The sequence below is a fragment of the Cyrtonyx montezumae genome, unplaced genomic scaffold (assembly GCF_038088225.1).
Source record: "Cyrtonyx montezumae isolate F1298 unplaced genomic scaffold, pur_monq_1.0 scaffold_1, whole genome shotgun sequence".
In the NCBI taxonomy this organism is placed as follows: Eukaryota; Metazoa; Chordata; class Aves; order Galliformes; family Odontophoridae; genus Cyrtonyx; species Cyrtonyx montezumae.
This window is the reverse complement of record NW_027071825.1, coordinates 11813682-11835278: the sequence shown is the minus strand read 5'-3', so window position 1 is coordinate 11835278 and position 21597 is coordinate 11813682.

Sequence of the window (21597 nt, the reverse complement as noted above, 5' to 3'; positions counted from 1 at the left end):
TTGCCACCCACCAGATCAGGCTGCACAAGGCCCTGTCCAACCTGGCCTTGAACAGCTCCAGGGGTGAGGCATCCACAGCTCTGGACAGCCTGTTCCAGTGCCTCACCATGCCCTAAGAATTTCTTCCTAACATCTCACCTAAATCTTTCCTCTTTTAGTTTAAAGCCATTCCCCCTTGTCTATCTGCCCGTGTGAAAAGTCAGTCTCCATTCTGCTTATAAGCTCCTTCAGTACTAGAAGGCCTCAGTGAGGTTTCAGCAGAGCCTTCTCTTCGGAGAGGTGCTCCTACCCTTTGATCATCATATCTGTTTTTATGAGGAATTTCACTTTCAGTTCTTCCCTTTGTAATATACCTGTGTAAAGATATGTACATACATCCTCACCATACGCTGATCACACAGATAGGACACATCTAACAGTATGTTTTACAGACAGATCTGGCTCCTTACCACACAGCACACTGCTACAGGGAAACGCAGCTGACTCTGGTACCAGAGTGCTGCCCACGGCCTACCTGGAAGCACGCTGTCCTGGGGCCTGCAGTCTGTTCTACGTCATGAGGCTCTTTCCTTGAGACTGTGGCATCATTTCTGCTTTGAGATCTTCCAGAGCTTCCATTTTGCACTTCTGGCCTGCAAACGCCAGGCAGGTGTAATGGTGTTTGAGGACACACATGTAGGCCGTATTTCAGCATCTGCAAGGCCGCAGCATAGGCAATGTGCTCTGCCTGGGCTGCTCTGGGCATGGCAGCATTGTGTGGAGGATGAGATCTGGCTAGCTGGGAGCAGGCAGGCGGCCACGGCAGCAGATGGGGGAAGAGGATACAGTCAAAAGATGAGACGTGTATGAATGTTGCTGCTGAAATGGACCTCTCAGCTGAACTCCGAAAGGTAAGTCTGTCTCTCTTAATCTTACAGCCTGATAGAGCTAAACATCACAGACAGTTTCTATCTGTGGAAATTAATACTCCAAATGCAATCCCATTTTTATATCAATACAAAGTAAGCTTTAGATTTATTGGAAATTAGCACATTCCAGAAAGAGCCAGAGGCAGTCAGTGTTATAAATATATATTAAAGTAAAAACATGACAGATTTGAGATAGAGGGCAGGTATAAAATAAGACTTTTTCTTTTCAGACTTCATTTGTGCGTAGGAGAATTGTGCTCTGTGCAACACTGGTTAATCTCACTGTACCTCAGAGAATGCTGTTTATAAATGATAGAAAACAAAGTGGTGAATATTTTGAGTCATGATATGAGCCATTAACAAACTTTAGGCTTACAAACTTTCTGCCAGCTCCACTGAAAAAACTGAGGGAAAGAAGAAATAGAAAGCAGTCTGAGGATAACTGAAGGCAAGAAAAAAATCTCTGAAGAGGGTAAAGAGTAGGTCTGTTTATTTGAGAGAAAAGATAAATACAAAGAGGCCAGATAAAGCTTTATAAAATAATGTATGGCACAGAGAGAGCAGAGTGGAATATTCAACAGCAGCTTTCTTTTATTGCACAGACAATAGGACATTCACTTAAAAGATGAAACTTAAAGCTGAAAGTGAAAATATTTGTCTCCACAGTGAAAAATTATTATACAATGGAGCTTTGCCAAGAAGTAGTGCTTGTTTTAGTTAGTTTAATAATTAAAAGAGAAAAAAATGCATGAATTATGAGAATATACAAAATAATACTGCTGAGGTGGACATCAGATGTAAGTTCCCTTGCGGACTGTTTGCGCTGGAGTACTGAGTGGAGGAGAAAAACACTTCTTTTTTGCATAAGGAACCTTGAAAGTATCTTTAGACTAGAGTAATTGTAGCAGCAGACACTTGCCACTGCCAAACAAAGCCTAAGGGAGTGAACAAGCTACCAGTTGGATTCAACATGTCAATTCTGTAACAAAACACAGAAATAATAAAGGTAGAAGACACTTTCTGTAATAATTTTAAGAAATAAGTGTTATAAAAATGACAAGTATTATTTTATTTAGCTCTTGTTATGGTGTAAGTAAATGTGGAAGAGATTCAAGATGAGTAACACAGTATCACACGTGGACTTAGGCAGTGATTCATGAAATGGGATGCTTGCCAAAAAAATATGAGTGGTAGTGCTGACGGTGAAGAGCCAGAAGAAGGAAGTGGCTGGGAGGCAATGTCTGAGCTGTAAGCAATCCCCACATTTACTGTAATTAATGGTATGAGTCAAAGACTCACTCCATCATCAAACTCCCATGGAGAAGCATCATGACTACAGCTGCTTAGGTACTAAGGAAAAAAAATACTCAAACAAGACAGATGAGATGGGAATTTAACAGCTTTAATTATTGAAATTTAAATAACATACAGAAAACAGGAATAAGTTGGGTATTATGAAGATTTTTTTTTTCCAATTTTAAAATAATTTCCTCAATAAAGATAATTGCAAGCTACTGCTGGTTGAGAGCAGCCTCCCTCCTCACCCTGGGAGAGCAGCTGCATGTGTATTCATCTTAGGCTACACATCTGCCTTTCATCTCAGCAGATTTCAACTTTATATGACTATGACACAGAGGTAAGATCAGACACTGATCTCAGTGCCCAGTTTCAGGTCATCTTCTTGCAAATCTTGTCCCCATGGTAACTTCTTACAAGGCACAGAAAGTGATGACAGAGGTTCTAAAGGAGAAGGAAGGGTCCCAAGTACATGTTCACCTGTGAGTAGAGGGGGTGGTAGGTCTCACTGCAGCCTCATTGGCACTACTAGAATGAGCCAGGGTCACCTGCAGGAGCTGCAGCTGTGCAGCCCAGCACCTGTCTGCACTGTCTCGCCGTCGGTGTGGGGGTGTTTCTGCTGCTGACAACTCATCAGTGTGGCTCTTTTCATCTCAAGTTCATCAAGCTTTCACAGCTGCTGTTGCAGTATGCTCAAATATGGAATGAATGTTGTATGTAACTCCAGAGCCATGTTCACACACTAATATGCTAATAGGATTACCATTACACTTCTAAGGGAAAAGAAATGTTTTTTTGCATAATTTTCTACTTCAAAAATTTTGAGCTCTATGCCACAACACTTCTATATTTGGTGGTGGGGGAAATCTCTCTCTCTTTCTGTCCTCTCTCCATTTGCATGTTGTCCAATGCCGTTTAAAGACTTTCTTCCATTCATTTTATCAAGTTACCAAGTAGTGTTATTATCCATCTATCCTTTTGAAGGAAAGCAAACACAGATTGCAAAGAAGAACCTGGGTTCTGGAGACTTCCAGTAGACTCAGAGGGTGCTTGTGGCTGCTTCATATCTAGGGGTACTAATTATTAACTTTTTTTAATTAATAAGTTTTTCTATACATATCTTCATGCTGTACAGAGCTACTTCCCTTTGGAAAAGGCATATGTAGTGGCACCTGTGTACTGGTGAGGTATAAGGAATAAATTTTCCTGGATGTCTTGCAGTGGTATTTTGCCAGGATTTCTATCAGTGAAAGTCAGAATTGTCAGCTTTTCCTTTGTCCCTGGGTTTAGGGAACCATGACCGCGGGATCCAAAGGATCTCTGTTCTCTAGCTTCCTTCTGTGCATGCTTAGTGGATAAACTTGCTAAATTAATTCTGCTGGATGCTTCTTTACTCCCAGATGAGGAAAGAAGTTGAAAAAAATGTGTTGATTCGCAGCTCAGGTCAAGTAGCATGTTGGTTATTGGGGCTGAAAGTAATTTATCAACGCACGCAATACTGAAATGATGTGGCTGACTACAGTATTATATTACATTTTTTTCAGAATTGACCATTTAAAGTACAAAAAGATCACCTATAAATGTTTATTGCATAAAGAGTTAGGAGCTTTGGCATCTTGTCTTTTGATAATATAGCAGAAGCAAGTGTGAAAGTTTGGACAAATGCCCATTTTTAAGCAATATTTCTCCTAGCACAAAAAAAAATTAAAATAAAATAAAATAAAGAAATTAAAAAATAAAAAAGAAGTTAGTTTAGTTTTAAATTAATCCAGGTGAAAATAATGACATATCATGCCAGTCACTGTTAAGGCAAAGATTTGTCTCAAGGTTATATAACTGCTATCTGTAACTAGGAAACCATCATCTGGCTTGGTCTTCTGCGGTTTCCCAGTCATCCTGTCAGATCCTTTCCACAAGCTCACTTGCAGCACCCATATTATTTTGAAACATTTACTGGTTCAGAGGGTAGTTCATAGGTACAGGAAAAAATGTTCAAGCTGCAGAAATACTCTTAGTGAGATGACAATGTACTATTTATTGTCTAGCAAGCAAGTAGTGGAAGGAACAAATAAGTACCAGAACAGACAGATGTAAACAGAACACTTTAAGGCAGTCTAACAATGTTTTGTATTAAATCCTCCATTAACTTTCATCTAAAAAAGATGATGCTCTGTATTGGAGGACTATATGAAATGATAAATTTGAAGACTCAATTGAGTTTGTGATTTCTCTGAGTTTCACAATTAAGAAAATAATTTTAAAATAATTCTGAATGGAAAACAGAATGAAATACTACTAGGATTCTTTGTATATATACACATGGCTTTCAGATACAAGGAAAATTTACCAAACTGTTCTGAGCTATTTCTTATTATTGTATTATTTTTCAACAACTTTCCCTTGCCAGTATAATGTTCTTATTATTTAATATTATTCTACCTCCATTTGCAGCTTCCTGGTAGATTTACACTGCTTTAAATGAGCTCTTCCTAAGAGACAGACTCAAAAGGATTATATTTATGCACACAAGGCTTGGAATAAGACATATCCTAACCTTTAATTATGAATCACTGCCATAGTTTCTGAAAAGCAGCTGAAATCCTAGTGATGTTTTAAGAAGGTAAAATCCCGAGGTTCATTTAAGAGGGTTCTGTTACTTTAAATGTCATATACTGAAAGACCTTGTTAATAAAGAGTGGCACAGGTCACACTGTCAAGGATAAACAATCATTCCTAAATCCTTTGTTTCGGGCTACAGTGAAACTTAATCCCCATGGTATTCTTGCCTGGCCATGCATGCATGTAGATATGCACCACTTTTATAGTACTAGTGCTTTCTTTCAAGCACATTGCTCTTGACTGCGAGGCATTTGATTTCTGGTAATTAATCAGCTCATCATACATGCTGTGTTTCTCCCTCAGGCCCAACTCAAGTTAGTGATCCAAATCTGGCCCCGGGAAAAAAGAAACCATTTATGTTCTTAGTGCACAGAATGAAACCCTGATAAACAGTGCTTGGCTAAACATTGAATTCAGATGGCTTTTTTTTTTTTTTTTTTTTACAGGCTATAAGTCTAGTTGGTTGGCTGTTTTTTTTTTTTTCAAGCTGTGACTTTGCTTTTTCTTCGTAAGATCTTTGTAAGATTCTTTTGTAAGATTTCTCCTGCCTGTCCCTTTAGAATGGGAAAAAAATAATAATAAAATAAAAAAAAAGCCCACAAAAAAACCCATCACAAATTATCAAGTGTACCCCTAAATGAGACATCAGGATTTACTTGATTATTTTTGAGATCTTATGCTTCAGCATCTGAACTCATTGCCTGAAACCTTTACATTCATTCTTTAAATAACACTTTGTCACATGTTTATCTGTCATCCTTTATCTTTGTGTTCTTTCATGTTTGGCTTGTTGTTATAATAACCTGGTTACTGCTAATTTTATCAGATCCAGGGAACAATTTCAGCTCGTATTGGTAATTCTTCATGCCTAGAGATGTGGCAACTCTCATTCTTTTCAATTATGTACCAGTTGTCCTTAACGGCTGTTTGAGGAGTCATGCTTTGTTACTGAGAATCCACGAGAGCATTAGAAAATTTAGCAGGCAAGCTCTCACTTTGTATTTACTTTCATTAAAATAATAACCTGTATGCTCACAAAGACACTGTGCTCCGCTAGTGAAGACTACTGGCTCCCGCCTCTCCGTCAGCTCGTGGATTGTGGTACTGCTTCTTGTTCTGCTAATGAATAAGGATTTTGAGTGCTTGCGTCCTACAGTGATGAGACATACAGCCCTGCCAGACTTATATTCTAGGCTGTTTTTTTCTGGCACAAACTAAGCTCTTTATGCCAGTTCTTTTCCCTATGGCAAAGGCAAGAAACTGAAAGGAATTATTTCACCTAATAGCTCCTTGCCTCACAGGGCTGTTGTGAGACTTAATTAATTAATGTTTGTAAAGTGCTTTGAGAGCCTGTGATAAAAAGGTGCCATATAAGCACTGATACAAGTACAAAATATTGTTATTATTAATTCCTAGTCTGATACAAGGCTACTGGATGAATGGACGGCTAAGCTGTGGCCTCCAGTGCAAATGGAGATGCTGTCTACCACAAAGAGGGGCATCACAGCACATTTTTGTTTTCAAAGACTTCTGGATAGGAGCACATTTAAAGCATGGTCAACTTGACTCAGAATTCCTGCCAAACAGGAAAAAAAAAAAAAAAGTCATCTTTTGAGCACTACTTCCATTCTGTTTTTAATTTCTCTCTTTTCTTGTTCTAAGCATACCATCCAGATAAGCAAAATAAACCACACTGGGCTGCAGATTAAGTCAAATATCAAAATCATTGCATGCTGACCATGAAAACTCACTCATGCTGTACATTTGTGGGTTATCAGGATCAAAGAGCACTTCAATATTTATCAAAAAACCTAGCCCACCATGGTTTATTCTTCATTAACCTGATGTGTATTTGAAGAACTCAACAGAGCTAATGCAGTTCAAGCTAAAGCTGACATTTTTTGACTTAGGAAAACATTTATCCTCTTGAAGAGATGCGTATCAGTTTGTAAATGTTGTGAAAGGGCAGAATAACATACAGCTCACATATGCTATTGGTTTCTTTTTTCTTTTTTCTTTTTCTTTTTTTTTTTTTGAATGCAATAAGCTTTATGGAACTGAATTATGCTTTGTACGTAAAGTCAAGAATGAACTTGTCATTTCTGTAATACTAGTAAAGCTTATTTCACATATAATGGGACATCCTGCTGTGCATAGATGATACAATTTTTCTAGTTGGATTTAAAAATATTAAAATGAAAAAGAGGCTAAATTAGACTGTGAAAGCTTGGGTATGTGTGATATGAAGGGTGCTCAACCGGCTGTAGGGAGTTTTTGAAATACATGGCATTACTTCTGCAGCTACTTTTGGCTGATTGGGTTTCATGTCTGAACAAGACCTCAAGGAGATTAGCTCATATAAAAGACACTTCCCCTTATATAGAAAGGAATATGGATCATGATGAGTGTTTGTCTTGATTCCCTGTCACTGCCTTTAGCCTTTTCAGTCTGTTCTTACTGAGCAACTAACGTTCATATCCATGATGTTCAGCTAGAAAAAGATCACTTGAAAACTCATCATGCAAACACAGTAAATTAGTATTTCAAAATTAAAATTAAAGTATTTATGCATATTGATGACATATATATATATATGTTTGTATGTAAGAAAAGAGAATGACATACGAATTATTATACAAGACCTAGATAGTTGACACAGCTTTTCTATCAGTGCCTTTTCTTAACTTGAGCAAGTTGTTTAATTTTTCCAGTCTTCAACAAGGTGATATGATACCTTGCCTTTTTATCTGTGTGGAATAGCAGGAAGTGATCAAAGGGGAGTCAATGTGGAATTACTATTTGTGAAAGAGAAGATCAAGAATGTCAGAAAGGATGCAGAGAAATTGGGCATTTGGTGCTTAAAGAAAAGTAAAAATCAAATGTCTGTTGACAACTGTGGGAGTTCAAGCTAGGGAGGTGTTTCAGGCAGGATCTTAGTGGTGCAAGAATGCCAGTGAGAATGGTGGACATCCATTCAGTGCTGACCTCCCAGTGGAAGATGAATGCCTTCCTTGAGGGTTAAAGTGAAACAGGATAGGATCCAGAATTGGTAACCGATGTCTTCACTATCTCTTCACTGGCTGTTGAATTCTGTAATTACTGCATTCTGGTGCAGCTACTTCATCTGGGATAATAAGAAAATAAAGAGCAATATTTGGATTGCACAGAGATCAGAGTTGAAAGGCAAAGAATCGTTATTTACTATTTAATCATACTTTAATATACTTGAGTGCTGTTTTTTGCATTTCCATTCCTTGTGGCTGATGTTCTACTCTCAAATCCTCACAGGAGAGAGTTTAACCAGACTCTGCCAATAGTCTGCAGTTTGTGCAGATTTCAACATTTCCACTAAAGCCAGGTTATCGGTGAGCTGCATAGCAGTCAATGTGTAGCACTATGTATCTGCACTAACAAGCTGGCAGCATACCCATGTTACACCAGGCCGCTTTGTGGCACAGCAATCAGTCAGGTGGCAAAGTAACAGCTTCTCATCCACAGGCTTCCTGCTGTAAAATCATTCAGTAGAAGGGTGTGATCTGGGATGGTGGAAGATGGGAAAGCTCTGCAACTTCATGTATCACTGGGGAACATGTCAGAGAGAGTACTGGTTGGATGCTGATTAAAAAAAAAAAAAAAAAAAAAAAGCTGGGGCATTTTGCACCACCTGCAATAGAGGCCTGTCAAGGGAGGAAGAGTGAATATCTGGATCTGCCAGCATTTAAATGCAAATTAGAAGGAAAATACCAGCTGCAATGGGAACAGAATGGTGGTGTCTGAAGGTTCAGTAGTTCAGTTTGAATACCTCTCTTGTAACATCAGTGAGTTATTTTCCAAAGGGCCTGTGCACCTGTAGATCTTATTGTTCTCTACTGTTTGAATTGTTTATTTCTTCCAAAAATAACTTTACAGTTAGATGTATCTGTGGGTCTTTGTACAGAGTTAAATAGGAGAAGGAAAAATGTGACAAAAATTATTCTGGGAGAAAGTAAGACTGGAACATTTTAGACCCTTGGTTTGTTCAGAATTAGAAATAGGGGTCAGCTGGGTTTTCCCTACCAAATTAGTTCCTCCATCTTCCACAAAAGAGACAGGAAATCTAAGAAGCTTCCTGAGCTAATCAAGTAGAGGAGAAAGCACAACCACAGTCTTATCTAAGTTTTCCCTCTGGCTTTTCCACCATACCACTCCTTTACTCCATAAACTTCCAGCAAGTTTAAAGGCTCTGGCAGCATAAATGTAAGTCGGTTGCCTAAGATAAGGGACACTGCATGAAATGGAGAACATGAAAGCAAGAACACATCGAAACAGCCATCTGCTCAGCCTTGGAATAGGAACATTGCAGAGCTCATCTGTGCATTAGTGTTGCCATTTAATGCAGATTCTAACAAAAAAAGTTAATAAAATTCATGGCTGTAGCTGACTCACATTATAATATCCTTCTAGAAAAAGCCTGTACCATTGCTCTGTGAATCTGTGCACAGAATAATAATACATGCCATAAAGCAAACTGCAGTATTCAGGTTTCTATTGCTGTAGATAGGTGGACTCACTGTTTTTTGGTCATTGGTAAACCCTTCTGAACTAGCAGTAAGAAACGACCTGTTTTCCTGAAGTGGTGCCACAATGGGCGATGTCCCCAGGTCTGGGAGATGTGCTCTTAATATTCAACAATTGTGAAGTAGGTATTCAAACAGATGTTTGTTATTTATGTCACTGGAAATTTATTAAGAAATGGAATATAAGGTCAATGGGATCTTTAAACACACCATCAGCATTATCTGTTTCTGCTTTCAGCTATTTTGCACATGGTTGTGCACAATGAAGACTTTCAACATTTGTCTTTTATCTATGAGTTCACTAGCTGCATCATTTATCTGTAATAGCAATGGTAAACTAAGTTGATAGCACATGGTAAATACCACAGTAAGGGTAATTACTTGCAAATACATGCTGTGAGACTCTTCAGAGCAACCATTGTATACAAACAGTACAATTTAATAGCCTATCCTACACTGCAGTCATTTAAGAAATGTCATTCTACAGAGAAATATTATTTCTATAGGTTGGCTCCCATTCTAAAGCCTTTAAGGGATATATTTACTAAGAATGACTTCCACTTCATTTACATTATTAAATTAGATTTCTCAAACAAATATTGTCAGTAGTATTAGTAAGCAGCTCTTTTATTTACTGAAGATGAAGCTGTGAAATCTCTGAAGAAAAAATTAGAGTACTTGAAGATATGCAAAAAATTTGGAGGGTATGATGCACAGCATCAGTCATTTCCTTTTCTTGCTGTAAAGTAATATTTTTCCATAGATTTCCAGAAGTGTTATATTTTACATCAACAGAGAGATAAGAATCCAGAAGTCTCTAAGCACATAAAGAATGAAAGACAACATATTTCACAGTTTACACAATGCACTGAAGACATAATTCATTTATGATATTTAGAAAGCAAAGTATTTAACTGCAAGATATATTAAGTGAATATTTAAGATGAATGAAAGATGACATCAAAATTCTGGAATCTGCCAGATTTGGGAAACCAATAGATTGTGTGTGTGTGTGCGTGCATGTCTATGCTCGTGAATTCTTTGATTTTATAATTAAGTCACTACTGTGGGAGATGGGAGTGGTGCCTCTTCCAAATGTTGAGCTCAGGAGTGTCTCAACTAGGTCTTTCTAAACACCTGATGCTGAACAGTTTTACTTGGTATAAGAAAGTAAAGAAAGTGTAAATGATGAGTTCTGACCTTATGCCTCCTTCATAGATGAGCTCCAAATGTTACAGTACAAAACCTTAAGAGGAAGGATATATTTCATTTCCTTGACCAAGTTTTTTTGCATATACATGTAGTATATATTAATTTAATTGTGAATCAAAGGCTCCTTGATGGTTAAATTGTGTCTAAAAATGAAACTCAGACTCCTAAGTTACTTGGAACTTTTAGAAAATCTGACTACTGCAAGGTTATGTGCTGATTCAGGCTGCCCTTCATGTGCTGCTGCAGTGAACCACAGGAATGGAGTGGGAGTATCAGAAGCATTCAATCTGTGCATCTTGGATTATGTAAAACAGGGATGAAACCATGTTCCAAATTATACCTGTGTCAAAAAAAAAACAAATTTTGGATGTCATTGAAGGACATAGGGTGGAATCACAGGGGAAAATGCCAAGCTTTTCATTTTAGAGGCACACACAGACTGCAGCAGAATTCTTTCCTCCTTTAACAAAAGTAAGTTAATTTGTCTCATGTTAAATGAATGTTGACAAAGTTAACTTGTAGTACTGGCATATGAGGAGCTTTTTTGAGTTTATTGTATTAGAGTTTCCTACAAAAAGGAAGATCCAGGTTCCCTTTTTTCTTCTGTCAGGCAAAATGAATCTATATCTGTCATTGATTGCTAGCTGGTCTTGATAACAACTGTTGGTTTCTATTTAAATGTGTAGCATAAAACACTGTGAAAATACAGTAAGTTGGATCCACTTTTGGAACGAATGCCAACTGAGAGACAGAAGATAACAGAAAGAAAAACTTGGAATTTTATTTACTCAAACTAAATTTTCTATTTCAATTTTTTTATCATGACTTTTACCCTCCTAGATAAAAATAGTAGAGCTATAGAAATATAATAACAGACCTATAGAAATATAATAACATTTGTGTAACAAAATATACTTAAGTTTGTAGTCTGAGAGTACAACATGAAAGTGACAGAACTTAGGGAATTGCCACAGAAACTAAGCATGCAAATGGACTAAACAGATGTGACTACTAATTAATGAGTTAAATTGAAAAGGCAGACCTGCAGGTTATTACTATTTGTAAACAATCTCTAATATAGCTAGCAATGAAGAACATTTAATGTTTTCTCTCTCCACTGTGGAGCAGTGCCGACTAATCCACCATCCATTGCTCCGTACTTAGCTCTGTCTGCTGCATACTCAAAGCTTTTGCCACTATCTTCTTGCTCAAAAGTGGCATGGAAATTTATGCATCAGTGCAAACAATGTTTAAATGCACCCAGCTAATCATTGAAGGCATTGTGACAGAACAGAGGAACGATGCAGACATATCAGATGCTTTGGCAACAGTAGCATAATCCAATCATTAATTAACATAAATTAAAGCTACAATGCTGCAGGCCTAAGAACCGAAAAAAGTTGGAAATCTGGAAGTTAAAAGGACCTGGGTTTGTGGGGAACTTTCAAAGCATTGACCTATACAAATCTGCCTGCCATAGCCAACGGACAAGGAATTTCATTTACTTAAAAATGGAGGCTTTGAAGAAGCTGATTAACATGGAGTCCAGCCTGTTGTCACGGGCTAATGAAATGACTAGATCAAGGTTCTGTTTTGAGATTTAAATCATAATGTAGGAGCACTGTTCCATATAATCTATTTTGTTTTTCTAAGGAAAGCAGTTATACTGCAACTAATTAAGGTGCTCTTCTGATTTTTGAAGCCCCCTCATTACAGGCAGCCTGCAGGTTTTCCTTCTGTTTTGGCTGCTAGCTGTTGTGGGCTCTCTGAAATGCTGGCAAGCAGTTTGGAACTTGAAGGCCAGTTTGTGCTCAAGCATTAGAAATCTCTTTTCACTGGTACATGCATCCAGCTTTTTGGATTTTCTGTCTTAGATGTGCTACATTTTTTGTCCCATCACAACTGTGGTATGCAATTTCATAGGATATTCACTGGATTATACAAATTGACTCAATTCATATGGAAGCTGCAAGTTTTTCTGCAGCCGTGTGCCATATAAAGTTTCCACTCTATCTGAAATTGTCAAATACTCTTTCAGTAATCAACTTATTTGAAACAAATTTAGAATAAAATGACAGATGAAAAGTTCAAAATTTTTAAGAATTTTACTGATTTTATAGTCTTACCACATTTCATATATTAATTGTACAAATTTTATTTCTCATTTTCAAAGATAATCCAAGATTCCACGATGCCATTACACATAACATCTATATACATGAAAACACCTTAATTTAGTCTATAGATACAAAGATTACTCTTTTGATTAGTCAGAGTTGCTGGCACTTGTGTTTGCTGATGTAGCAGTATAAATGTCTGCATCTGTTTCTGATTTCGGATTCCTTTTGTTTGCAGCATTTATGCCAATGAACCTGTTACTTTCAAATAATGATGCAGTTGAAATCATACAGAAAAAGCATGTATGTATGCAGCTTATATGAACAGGATTAATGTTAAGCAGAAGAATGGAGTAATCAATGGGCTTACATTTTCGGAAAATAGTGGAGTTTCTCAATGAAAATACATAAATATCTTTATCCCCAATACATGCATGGTGAATACAAGCAATGTGAAGTGTTAACTGAGATATATAAAACTATAACCTCATTTTTGGCTACAATGTCTATTTACATGTTGTAGTTGCTCTTGAAAAAAAAATTCAAGTCTGTCTTTTAAATGTGTACTATATTTTTGACTCCCTGCTGCTCATTTTATTGGACATTTGAATACTTCCTCATTGCACCTCAGGTGGCACTTGATCAAATGTTTATCATGGTATCAATTTAAGACTTTTCAGTCTATAATATATACTTAAGTGATTTTTTTCATCTCTTTTCATACTCATAAACTGAAGACAAATATTTTTGAACAGAAAATACATTTTCTAGATGAGGAACTCATGTTCCAATGCCTTCTAACTGGGAAATGCAACTTTGGTCTCTGTTTGACCTAGAAGGAATACTTGATAAAGAAATTCCATATTTACCTTTCCCAGAGATACATGAGGGCTTCCTTCCTTCCCATTACAGAACACAGTCTATAACATTTGACTGCAGTAGCCTGCTTGATAGACTCAAACTTGATAGTAATGATTACTGGCCCTACTACTGATAAATAAGTGACTTGGCTCATCTCCAAAACAGAGTGGCCTGGAGCCTGGCTTCAAATGTTTCTTGCAAATGAGACACATTTCAGCAAGAAAACACTTCAGTGTGCTCAGCACTGCACAGAGTGCACTCACTGCAGTATGCCCAGGCAGTGTTTCAGTTTTGGTGGTAGAGAAAAGAAATACCAACAATAAAAGAACATCTTTGCAGATGATTCTCTGTCTAATGGTTCCTTCTATGTTTCTCTCCTAACTAGTGATCGTATTTGATATTTTCCAGAATGTGGTTTGAAAGCTGTACCAGATGAAAAATCATATGTCCCATATGTATCATAAGATGCAGTGCATTTAAGTGACTAGTGTAAGAAAAAATCTGCAAAACAATGCCTACTGTGAGTCAAGAACAATTATTCCAAGTGTACGTAAACTACAGAAATAACACTGTGAACTACTCAGCACAATATGAATAAAAAGTCTGAAGGAAGATATTACAACAAGGATGATTAATAAAGACAGTAACTTCAGCTTAGATATCTCCTTTTCCCAGTCTTCTCACCTTACAAAGACATACTGTTTCATAGCTTCCCAGCAGTTTGAGACTGACCAGCTGCATGCATATAACTTTAAATAGCTAAATGTTTAAACTGCACTGTTACTTCTGCTGGATTCTCAGCTGTCTGGGATTCCCATTTTCTGATACTTGACCATAATTTACCTCTTCTATCAAATGTGTACAATCCTCTGACCTTTCTCCCCAAAAATGTAGGATATATTTTTTTTCCCTAGGCTTATAATTTTCCTGGAGCAAGACATCACTATTTCAATAGGAAGGCAATAAAACAATTCTAAACATTAGAAATGTCAGTCTCCTCTCTAATAGATTCCTATTTATTTCTAACAGAATCAATAGCTGTTTGCAAGTGATTGCATGTTGCAGTCTGTAAGTTAAGACTGAGCATGCAGCAGTCTCACAAAGCAGATATAGTAATCTGATGAAGTTTGTGGCTGCTTTCTTTGAAATCTTTCTAGATTTCTCTGATCTAGATCCTGTATCACATAATCATAGAATATCTTGGGCTGGAAGGGATTTAAGGATCATCAGGTTCCAAATTCCCTGCCACAACCAGAGTCGCAAGCTACTAGATCAAGTACTAGATCACGTTGCCCAGGGCCCCATCCAACCTTGCCTTGAACACCTCCAGTGATCAGGGCTTTCACAACCACTCTGGGCAAACTATTCCAGCACCTCACCACTCTCAGTGAAAATCATCCCCCAATATCTAATCTAAATTTTCTCTCCTGTAGCTTAAAACCTTAAGCCCATGTAAAACACTGATTACCTTCCTGTTTATAACCCCCCTTTAAATACTGGAAGGCTGTAATGAGGTAATGAGGTCCCACAGCCTTCTTTTCTCCAGACTGAAGAAACCTGGTCCTCCAGCCTGTCTTTATAACAGAGGTGCTTCAGACTCTGATCGTACTTGTGGCTCATCTCTGGATCCTCTCCAAAAACTCAATATCTTTCCTCTGCTGGGGGTATCAGTCTTGGACAGAATATTCCACATGGTGTCTCACAGTGGCAGAGTAGAAAGGGACAATCACCTTTCTCCCCTTTTGGCCACCCCTCTTCTGATGCAGACCAGGATGTGGGCTGCAAGCACATGCAGCTGGCTCATGTTAAATTTTTCATCTACCAGGACTCTCAGTTCCTTCTCAGGTGGGCTACTCTCAAGGAGTATTTCTCCCAATCTGCATGCATATCTGGGAATACGCAAACCAAGTACACAGCCTTGCACTTTGCGCGGTTTGCACTTTGAACATCATTGGATTGACATGGGCCAACATTTCAAGTTTATCAAAGTCTCTCTGGAAGGCATCCCTTCCTTCTGCTGCATCAACTGCACCACTCAGCTTGGTGTCATCAACAAACTTGCTGAGGGGGATCTTGATTCCATCATCAAGTACGAATCCATCAATACATTATACTTCCTTTGCTTAATCTCGGCATTGATTGAAGTTAAGTACTACATTTGCTGGAAGAACTCGATGAAGCTAATCATCACACAAGCCAGATCAGCGCTTCCTATTCAAAATACTTCAAAATACTTGAATATCTTTGTGATTGGTCTGCAGTTGAGTATATTTCTATATTCATCTTAGAAGAGGATGAAGTATCCCCTTTCATACTCAAGTAACTCTCACTCATCATGCACAGGCAAATCATAAAAGGCTTATTCTATCCAATTGTTTTCTGTTATGAAGAGAACACTCAAAGAAAGTATCTTTGAATTTCAGCCTAATAGGTCCTCTTCAGCTTCTCGGTGACACATGTGAGTATCAAGGCAAAATATGAATGTCAGGCTTTTGTTATTGTTGGTTTTTTATTTGTTTTGATGTATTTTTTTCTTTTTCTTTCTTTTTTTCTTTCTTTTTTTTTTTTTCCAGAAAGCTGTTACTATGAAAACTGGAGCTTTGCCTCTGACTAAAATTTAACCTTAATCATTATTTGAATGTAAAAGACAGAAATGCACAGTATTGTCACCTTACAAGTTCTTTTCCTTTTTGGAGAGAAGTTACATTATTTATTATTACTACAATAAGATAAGAAAAAAGAAACTCACTACAAAAAAAAAAAAAGCCACAAAAAAGTGAGAAAAATCAGTGTTTGAGGACCTTCATAAATGTAAGTTTATCTACCTTGTCTACAACATGTATGAGCATACACAGGAAAGTGAATGTGCTTGATGCTGTACCTTAGGAAGTCACTTACTCCTGCATGAGTATGAAAGTCTTGCTATCAATGCCAGCTGTTGAATCCTTCTGGAGAAAGAGGATTTTTTATAGCACACATATATATATATATATTTAATGAGTGGCTACAAGTTGCATGACATTGCAGGAGATCAATAAAATAAAACTGCAAATAACAAGCTGAAAATATTTTGTGGTGCCCCTAATTTAAAGAAAGTGCTTATTAGTAGAGAGTAAACATTTAAAAGTTATTCTTGAAGGCATAAGGCATCTGCCTCATGATTTAGCTAAATTTAAAAATAGTATTGTTTCTTAATGGCATTATTTTAATGAAAGGGTGTTGACACGGTCTTGCATGAGGAACACTTTTCCTGCAGTGCTCTAATATTTCCTTATCTTCGGAATCTGCATCCTTCCTTGCTGTGACAGAATCTAAGTGTTGAATTCTGGGGAGCCTTTTTTTCTTCTCTTTCAAGAAGAAATAAGATCATAGCTGAAACAGTAGGAAATAACTGGTTTCACTTTCTTATTGGAAATATTTTTTTAGTTATTTAGATTTTAGCTATAGTTTATTATATATGACAAAAGGGATTTTTCTAGAAGTTCAGATGCTGCAACGTGTAAATGTAAAGCATTTAAAAATGTTATCAGGAAAAGGAAGTTTAGAACTCAGCAATCATTTCTTTTGCATACTGCTAATAGTGTTTGGAATAGACAAAGAAAAAAACACCACAAAAAAAAAAAAAAGATGCTCTTTATTAGCAGATAAATAAATTTGTGTGCTACTGTGCATGCAACATATCTGCTGTATCATGAAGAACTATTGAAGTCTGAGTATAATAGAACACTTTCTTCTGGTTAATGATTTTCCCACGTAAAAATCCTCTTTCATATTTCAACCACATGCAATCAAGTGCCAGTTAATACCATGGGATCTATCATCAAGTCATCATAGTTATTTGCTCCAGTGTCAATTGTTTCACCAGCAGTTAAAACCCACCACCTTTAGATTGCTGTCTCCACTGATAATAGAGAAAAGCTCGTCTCTCTGCAATAAGACAAAAAAAGTGCATATGAGTCAGCTTACTTTTTCTTGGACTAAATTTGAGAAAATAAAGAGAAGAAAGAGCATGGGAAATCTTTAATAGCTGTAGTGTTGTACTGCTCTATTTGTTAAACTGGCAACAGAATTTAATTCGAATTCTGCATAATGGCATAAGTACTTATCACTCATATTGGGATGGAAGTGTTACTGCACTACACATCCAACAAATACTCTAACAGTGTCATAAAGAACAGCATGAATATTCAAATTATAAGAATAATGAAAACTTAACAGTAATATAAATAACTAGAAAAGTTAGCTGAAAAGCAGAGGAGAAAGGAAATTGTTTTAATTGTCACTTTTAGAATTTCAGGAATTTTTAAGGTAAAAATATTTTTGGCCAATTTGTCTGAATGGTATAATCAGTTTTCATACTTAATACTATTTTGAAATGTACCTACAACTCTCCATTATTATGTAATAAAATCTAAATTCATCAAAGTTAAGCGTTCCAGTTGTTTTCATTGAAAGTTCATTGCATTTTCCTTGCCTTTCAACTGCTCAAGTGGTGCTCAAATTGCTGAGCTTAAATTTGTACATTGAACAAAGCCTATTCTTTTATAAGATTCAGATTTGGATATGTAGGTATACAACAGGAAAGACAAAGAAAACAGCATAACCTGCAGACTGTTTCTGTTCTGTGAAAGGTGTGCTCAGTATGACTACTCTTAAAATGTTTTTATATGCACATAACTCAGTTACTGCTACCAGAACCAATAACTGTATATAAAATGTGAGTATTTATATATGTGTTTTTACAAGATTTTTTTAATCACTTTTTCAGTGTTTATGTACTGGGAAACATTTTTTGTATTAGCTATGTCTCAAAGTGATATAATATTAAAAAGATTTTTAATGTGTCGCTTTTTTTACTATTTACAGTATTGTGGCTTTACTCCATTCTGTTTTAATTGTGCATTAATTAATAAAGATAGGATTAAGATCTTCTTAGATTACAGTATTCAACTATTGATTTAAAGCTATTCTCTTCAGTTAAAATACTGCAACTTCAAAGAATTAAGTTGTGTCAACAGAAAATCAGTCAAAAGCACTCATATTAACAGGCATATTGAATCAATGGGCTTCTGGCTTATCAGATACATTTTTAGCCACATTGAACATGCACGATATAGACAACTAACAGAGGCATGAGTATCATATTTCTTATTCAAATTTTCAAAGCTAAACACGTGACTTGTCTGTATCTAAGTAATTATCCTGTTATCAGAATATTACAATGAATTAATTATACTTAGCTTATATAATAGTTTAAACAGTCAGTGCACACTGACAGTTACTCTCTGAATTTCAAATCAGAAAGTGAAGATAAATCTAGATCTGCTTATTCCATCCACCCTATGGGAAGAATTTTCATTACGCATAGTCAGATGGGTTTGTGCCATCCAACTGCACAGAATTAAGCCTATCCCTCAGAGTGCAATGGTCCAGTGAAAGACTAGTAAGTTCATTAACAGTATTTGAGTCCGCATGCTCCAGGGTAGGAAAAAAAACTGTAAGTAGGCAGAAGTTCTGGTGTTATAGCTTAGGTTCCAACTTTCATTACACTTCTGGTCCAATCTCCATCCTAACCTTCAACCTCTAATTCTTCTTGCCATACTCAAATTACATTTTTGAATATCGAGATCCAAAAGCTGTTATATAGGTCCACATGATACATATAGATTAATGTCCCATATAATAGTGGACAGAAAAAAGAACTCCTTAATCATCTGGGTTGAATGAACGAAGAAAGACATATTTGCCTGCCATCTGTTAATGTAAATGGTGCAGTTAATTTAACAGTATTAGACCTGAATCATCATGCTATTATTCCAGTTTTACATCACTGTGAAACTGAAAGTGAATCATTAATATCAACGAAATTACACTGGTGTCAGCCATGGAGTAATCTGTAGAGGGGATCAGGTTCATTAATTTTAATAATTTATGATGCACTGTAGAATACCAAATTTTACTAAAACTTCTTTTATTTAATGTGATCCATTGAACCTTGCATGTATTATGAATCATCTGATGTATTTGGTATGAACTGTTATAAGCAGTTTTTGAGAAAGCATGAGGTTTTAACGGAGTGTACTAACTTCTATATTTATCTGGGAAGACTGCTGACCCAGGCCTTGAAATGTTCACCAAGTTAGTAGATGCTATGTAGTGAAGATATTACAAAGAAGAACTATTCATGCAACAGTGTAGAGCATTACATGATACAATAAAGTAAGTAAATCAAATTAAATATGAGAGAGGAAGAATCTAAACAAAAACCAACTGGTAATCTTCAAAGGTGCTGCTAGTTTTTAGAGGGTTTATGCACTGTCTTTTTTCATTCAGAATTTGACGTTCAGTACATGGGCTCTGTGAATCCTATTAGGATTTGGTTTCCTGAAGTCAGATGATCTGGATACATATTAACCAGATTTCTTTATTTATTTATGTCTTTGCATTGACTGAGTAGCAGAATTCAGACCTGTAAGTTACAGGTCAGAGCTCCTCATTGCCCATGATGATAAAAGTTGAAATAAAACCAAACATTTCAATTATTTTGGCTGAAAACTAGAAAAATTAAAAAATGACTTTTTAGATATTATCTTTATTTATTGTTTTCTATTCAAAAACTTTTCAAACTCTATTTTATGATTTTAAAATTATTCTGATATCTTCAAAATAATTTCCTTGTGAATTTTCTGATGTGAGAGCTCCTTAGGCATCTATTCTTTTAATTATAGTCAGGGATTAGAGAAATCTTAAAAAGAATTAATCTTAAAAAGAAATCTTAAAAATATTTTTTAGCTCAAGCAGATTTTTATTTTATACAAATATGTTATTCCAGCCATAAATTTAGACAGAATGTAGTTATTATCAGTCACTACTGAGTGATTTATATAATAGTCACAAGCCTGAAAAGTCATTAAATCTTGAAATTTAGTTCTTACCACTTCCAGGGATCTTAAATACCTTTCATGAGCCTTATTTATTTATTTTTTCCTGATAAGTCTTGTATCTGAAAAATATTTAGACATTACTGCAGTCACAGTGCTTTGGAATATCATCTTAGTCTCTAACTCACTTTCTGTCTCTTTTTCAGTCTCTTTCTCACTTTCTCTTTCAGTAAGAGAACAACTAATCAGGAAAACAAGTTCAGTTAGAACTGTATCTCTGATTCATTACTGACTGATTGGCCTCTTTAAAATAGGTTGTCTAAAATTGCATACCAGGACTGAATTAGCACTCAACAGCACATTCAAGGTGGAAGAGGTATCAAACACCCTTCCCAGACTGTTGAAAATGCTTGTCACCTGAACTTCCTGATATCTTGAAAAAGGATATGAAGACATAATCCTCTATACCTGAGCTTAAGATAGCAGTTTAGTTACTTGCTTTACCATAAGTAGGTAGAAAATACAGAAAATGATCTCAATAAATGAGTATGGATAGAGTTCCCATAATTAATTGGAACTTTGCCATCTACCCACCTCCCTACTGCTCCAGGAAAGGCTCCTATCCTTGCAGCAGAACCATCAGAAGAGATAGATGTCTGTCAGTGCCTTTCCAGTGCACAGCTGAGTACACATCCATACTCATCACTGGTTGAAACTAATATGAAAATAAACTCTAGCATGTTTAATAATCAGCAGATGGCAGCTAACTTTCCATGTCTTAATGTTACTGATGTGGGAATATTTCTGCTGAATGCAAGCATTTTGGGAGTGGATCTTTCTGGAAATCTCTTAGATCAAATTAAAAATATTTAGTTGAATATCAGATTGCTAGTATTCAGTATCGTTTTATGGCTTCTGTATACTCAGATAAACCCTGATAATTCAGCAGGGTTCATCCTTTTAATGTAATAGGTTCACCTCAAATATTATTTGTATGCCTCTTCAGTTGACTTTTCAGAGTAACAGCATAGTTACTGTCACTGTCATGTTTATGCTCTGGAATTATTATAAGTACTTATTTACTCTCTTTCTGTGCTTTGGTTAATACCTACATTTTTAGAGAAAGAATGACATTTAACAATATATC